Source organism: Motacilla alba, chromosome 1 (assembly GCF_015832195.1).
Source record: "Motacilla alba alba isolate MOTALB_02 chromosome 1, Motacilla_alba_V1.0_pri, whole genome shotgun sequence".
NCBI classification, from domain to species: Eukaryota; Metazoa; Chordata; class Aves; order Passeriformes; family Motacillidae; genus Motacilla; species Motacilla alba.
The window spans coordinates 37192354-37198795 of NC_052016.1; positions in this window are offsets into that span (position 1 = coordinate 37192354).

The window sequence follows — 6442 nt, forward strand, 5'->3', positions numbered from 1 at the left end:
GTATCTGGAATATTGCATCCAGTATTTGGGGGAATTATAGTTTTTACTACTAAATTTACACACAACACCAGGCTTAGGCTGACCACAAAGTTCTGGAAGATGGATTCAGAATTCAAAGTAATTTTGGCAAGTTGAAGATGCAGTCTGATAAAATAGGGACAAATGCCTACAGAGATGAATAAAGACATGCATATATAAATTTGTGAAGAAAGCTGTAATAAAAATAGATGCTATGCTGGGAGATGCAACCAGAAATTTTTGTTTGTTGCATAGATTGAAGCAATGTACTCTTGTATGCAGCTCTAATAAAGTTGCATTGCAGAACTATAAAAATTGGAAGCAACAGTCTTTTTCAGTTTAGAAAGAAGAAATCTGCCAAAGGTCTAACAAACATGCAAAAATAACTCTGAAGATCCAGGAATAAACTTTTCTTAAAGTGTGTTGTGGAGAGGACAAGGAGTGGCTGGTTTCATAATTACAAAGCCAGATACTTCTTACAATTAGTGCTAAAATTTAGAGAAAAAAAATCATGTATATTTTCATTGCAAACTTTTTTAAAGAGTTTGAAGAAGATGCTTCTGGAGAGTCACAGGGGAGGCTGATCCTGCCTTGGAGAAGTAAATGAAAGCAAAGCTTATTCATCTAACTATATGGAAATCTACTAAAAATCAATTTGTTTCCATTTCATCAGTCTGGGAGAAATTCTCTCCCAACTAATGAACTTATAACTTATGAACCAAAGTGTTTGGTACATAATAATACCTCATAGTGATGCAGGAAATTATTTAGTTCAATTCAAAATATGCCATGTTGCTGGCCAGATGCAAACAACTCCACTTTACAGAGGCACTGGGAAGTTACCTGATGACTAAAAACCACATAATAACAGAATCAAATATACGAAGGGAACTTGAAATCTCCAGAATTATAAATATAACCCTTAACTTCTGAAACACACTGCAATAACTGGAGATACTGAGGAGAATGAAAAGACTAAGAAGAGGAGACATAAAATGAAATTGTGGTGGAAATACAGAAGAAAGAAATTGAGGGTTCTGCTCAGAAGAGATAAGTTAATTTTAATTTTTTAATTTTTTTTTTAAATTTCACTAGCATTACTTTGTGATATTGCAAAGTATATGAAGAGCTTGAGTATCTAAGTTGGATCTAAACCACAAATGAGGACAGCAGATTTAGGGGCTGAACCAAAAAGAATTTTTGTGACTTATGACTCTTCACTGCCTGGTCCACAGATGTAACTAATGGTAGATATTATGGATGTACTTCTAACAAAAAAAAATACATAAAAACAATGTCTTGCTGATACCTTCTAAAGTATTTTGAATGGCCATGAAGTTCATATAGTTTCAAATTTAGCTGTAAATGCGATGCTTCCATATAGTTTCTTTTTGCGGCATTACAATTAAAGTACACATTTGGAGACATAAATCTGAGTTGTGGTCAAGTGGCTATTGAACTGTAACATCCACAATTCAAGTGATTTTGCAGCAGAAGAACATTATCTACATGTGAAATAGAAATGATTCTTCTTGATAGACCCATAATCTCTGAAATTCAAGACTGTTTTCACCTCACACTTTGGCACACATAATTTAGGTTATAAGGCTTTGCTCTATTTTGCTGTCGCCAAGCATAGCAATTAACCTGAGTTTTCCATAAGTAGGTAGAACTCCACATCTCACACAAGGTTGTCTTTCATCTGAATTGTATCTGTAGGGCTAATACAGTAAAGCACAAGACATAGCTTTTATGTTATGAAATACACCACTTTTGATTATTTTGATTATTGCATATGAAAGGGTATTTTTGTTATTGTCATTTTTCAGAATCAGAACGGAGTTTTACAGGAAATATCCCTTTAAATCAGCCTGTCAGCAATTGTAAAAAACAGAGCAGGTAGCAAGCACTTTAAAGAACCATGGAAAATGGTCTTCTAGGATGTATTTTGGAAGATGGTGCACTGTGAAGAAGCAAGAACAGAGTTGATACACACTCAATTGTATGAGAAGCCCTCTGGCAGACTGCTGGACTTAGATATTACATTTGCCTTAGCATGCCTTCTCAGTAGAAGGCTGTGTGGCTGCTTATTCAGCGATTATGCTTTTATTCTTTTTTGCTCTCCTTGATGTTAAATAAATGCTTCAGAGGCTAGGACTTGCTTTTCTGAATGGAAAACTATGCCTCATAGGTTTTTTGGAATGGTTTCACAGTGAATGTCTGAATGCATAAAGAGATATACAACTGCAAAAATCTTTTTTAATATCAGTCTTTAACCTGTTGCAGAGAAAAAAAAATCAAGTTCTTACTAGTACAGTAACTACAAAAAACCTACAAGATCTTTAACAATAGCCTGAGGTGTTATTCCAATTATGCTATTTATTCTTGAAGGTTGTGCCCAATGAAGCAACAAAGGAGATATTAAAGTAACACAGAAAATAATAGAAGACATTCATGTATGATAGGGTTATGACCAGGGAAACTCATGTACATTCATGTAGGACAGGGAAAAACAAGGTGTTTTTTAGTTTCAATTTTAGTGGTTTTTGCCATTCTTATTTTCACTGCTTCCCCTGTCTTTCTTGCCTAATCTTCTCTACCCTCTTACCCTTCATTCTCAGACTTTCCTTTCCTAGTACCTGAAACCAACTGCTTTTCTTTCCTGTCATCAAGGATACCCTTCCTGCCTACCTCCCAGTTCACACATCTTGTATCCATTCTATCCACTTGGATCCCAGGTTTGAGTATAGTCTTCCTTATGGGTAGACTGATGAATCTTCAATTTGAAGGACTCACAGAGGTCAGGCTATTCCTCTTTTTTCCCCTATTGTCTTTAACAAATTTTTTCAGGTAACTGAATTGTCACACATTGAGCTAATCTGTGGTTAGAAGCTTTGGTCTCTCCCCTTCTTCTTTCCTCCTCTGAACCTAAAGTCTATTTACTGGTGGTTGTGGTTAGAAGTATCAATGACTTTTCTGTCCTTTTTTTCCTGAATAAAGATGTCCTAGAAAGCTGGAAGGACAGGTTGCCCAGGTGGATGTCCCCTCACTAGAAGTGTTCAAGGCCTGGATGGAGATTAAACAGCCTGACCATGGTGGGTTGGTTGAACTGGATGATTTTTAAAAGGTCCCTTCCAACCAAGGCATTCTGTGAGTGAGTGTATGCACTGATGGACTGATGCTAGATGAGAGAGCAAGTTTTTGGTGGGTGAAAGAGTGAAAAGTTGTCATCTGCATATGTGATTTGAGAGTATCTGAGAGCACTTTTGCCCCAGAAGGAGTTTCTCTCTGTCACCTGCAGGGCAGTTAGAACACTCTGCTAGATCCCTGACTGACAGCTCCAATTATGGGTTGTTTAAATTGAATTTATCCTGTCATCAGTCCTCCAATCTACAATTGAATATTATGGCTCTCAGGCGGTCCTGACTCCAGTTTTCTGAACTTTTTTAGTGAAGGAACAAGTGTTACAGTGTTCTGATGTCTTCAGACCAAATTTGTGCTTTTGATGGTTAGCAAAATTACTACTAACCTTCAGCAGACAGTCTTTCATATCAAGGAGATTTTCTTTCATGTTGTTTTTTAATCCTCAAGTCACACTGCTCAGTAGTAGTACCACCAGGGACCCTTTGAGTTAGAAGAGCTTGAGTTAAACAAGAATTTTTTTAAACCTAAGTGCAGTCTCTTTGTAAGTGATAGCCTTTTCACAAGAGTTTTCAAGATGGCCAGTGTCATTAACATTGCCTCACCATGTTTTTCTAATGCACTTTTTAAAAGAGCAATCTTTCGTGCAGTCTGTGATATATATATCTTTTGGAAGGTTGAAGATGGAATATCAATCCATGAAGCAAAACTTCAGTCTACCAAACTGTCGCAGTGGAATTTACTGTTCCCATGATGTAGAAGATCAAAGTCCCAATTCAATTTCACTTCAGGACAGATATTAGAAAAATAATTTGCTGAAATCTGCTTTTGATTCCAAACCATTTGAAATACTAACCATTTAAAATTACCATAAGAAATACTTGCAACAACATCTGTCAAATGCACGCCAACACATTAATACATCCATGTTTCTTTGAATCATATGTTTGTTTAATTCTAAGAGGTATCTAAAAGATAATTGCTGTTAAGCATTTTTATGTGTAACAGCTGGAAGACATGCTGAACATTATATTTTTTTCAATGTGCTGATCAGTTAGATTTGGAAGAAGCTAATGCACTGTATAGAGGAAAGTGTCTGTCCCAGAGAAAAAAGCCAGAGGTTCTCTTACTAATTTGTGGACTCAAGAGAGCAGAGCTGTCATATGTGCCTTAAAGATAAGAAGGGAATGAGTTGATAAGGATTACTTGTGACGCCTTCTCCCTTCCTGCCCTCCCTCCCTCCACCAAGCCCCTCTTCCTGCTTCTGTAATTAGAAAAATTTTACAGGGAAACTTTTTGTCTTTGCTTTCTGTAGGTGATAAAAGTGTCTTCAAAGTAAACCTACATGCTAGCAGGAAAAACAACAGCACTATTTTCATGCATACGTGAATACATCACACACTGAGCTCTCAAGATGCCCAAAGCTCCACAGGTTGTATATTCAAAACCCCATCAGAGTATTTACAATGCCATCATGCAATCCTCTCCAAGGCAGAGCTTTTTCAAGGCTTAAATATGTATACAGACTGTCACTTTCAGACAGAAAGTGCTACTGTCCTGTGGCACATAATCTGAAAGGAATTTCCATATCCAGTTGGTGATGTGGAAAATGTAAGACATGCTTCACTGCCTTATTGCTACCAGATGCAAATATGCTCTATCCTTACCCTGACAGATGCAAGAAACTCTCCTTGAAAACATACATAACTAGAGTGTCTGAATTACTTTGCAACAGCTAATAACCACAGCCAAACAGATTTTTCTGAAGCGTGGATCATATAATTTCAGATAAAATATGTCTTATACCTGGATATCTCAGACCATAGTCACAGAGGCAGCATCTATGTGAAATAAATCCATATTTTTCCAATGTGATACACAAATTTTGGAATAAATGAAAGTTTTAACAACTTCATTCTCTCCATAACAGCTCAACTTTGCTACTGAATTACTGAACAAACTCAAAACCCAATGTCCACTACAGCAGAATACTACTCAGGAGCATACTTTTCCAGAACAGTATTGAGAATCCAACAATAATGTCTATTAGATCCAACAGATAATGTTACTATGGTATGTAATGCCTTCAGAAAAAATATCACCATCACACTAGATCTTGCAAGGCAGCTTTCTCAGCATCACAGAACCATTGAAACATATAGTAATTCAAAGAGCCGTGCTCTTCACTGAGAAAGAGAGGGTTTCTCAGGTTTCCTTTCCTGAAACAGCCCATGCACTCTTGAAATGAAGTTGTGATCCATCTACTGTTCAGGATGTGTCCTGATTAGTTTACAAGTCTGGTAAAAATCGTCCATACATACACATTCAAAGCATTTCTAGGTAGCATGTGTGGGACAATCCATGTCTTGTGGCAATATCAATGTAATGTTTTGCCAAATTATGTGGTAAAATTTCATTTAATCAAGAGGAAGTGAGAATACCTGTTTAATAGATACTGGTATATGAAACCATGTTAATGTCAATCATATCCTTCCAGCATATTGACCAAAGGCTTTTTCTTTCTTCTCAAGTGTCATTTTAAAAATGAATACTTCAGCCAAGGTTTTATTCCTTGCTTTAATTTTAATTATATTGTGTTCAAAATTGTCATAACCATTTTATAATCAAAAGAGGCAATAAATTCCTTGCTCAGGTAAATTTTAAAACTTAGAGAGTGTTCATAGAGAAAAGAGAAGTAAAATTCACTTCATTACATAAAGCTTGGCAGCTGTTAGATGCTGTAATTATGAAGGTGGAAGAGTTGAAATACAGTTAAGACAGATAAATAAAGTGAATATTGTCATGAACAAATTTGATCAGATAGTTTACAAAGATCTCTTCACTGTGAGATCTCAATTGTGGCTAATAAAAGTCTGTTTTGTTGCTTTCATTAAGTCAAATCTCAATCAATTTATGTGAGAAGTATTTGCAAAATGGATTCTGATGTTAAGGTGAAGTGACACACTGCAAGGAAAGAAAGGTCAGTAGGGACCTTTTTGTCAGTATGCAAGGATTTTCTTACTGTATTTAGAGCTGTTTGGTAAATATAGAAATATATAGCTACCAGTAACCTGAATGCTAAAAAGAACTGGGTGTAAGTAACTGGTTTCAGCCATATAAGAAATCTGTTGTGATAGTAAAGTGTTAAATTATGCAAGCACTACAAAAATAAGGAAAAATCAGGTTGATAGGAGCTCTGAACAAGTGAACAGATATCAAATTATCTTCAGACTAGTGAACCAAGATATCATATTCTCCTCAGAGACTTGCAGCCTGCGGAGGC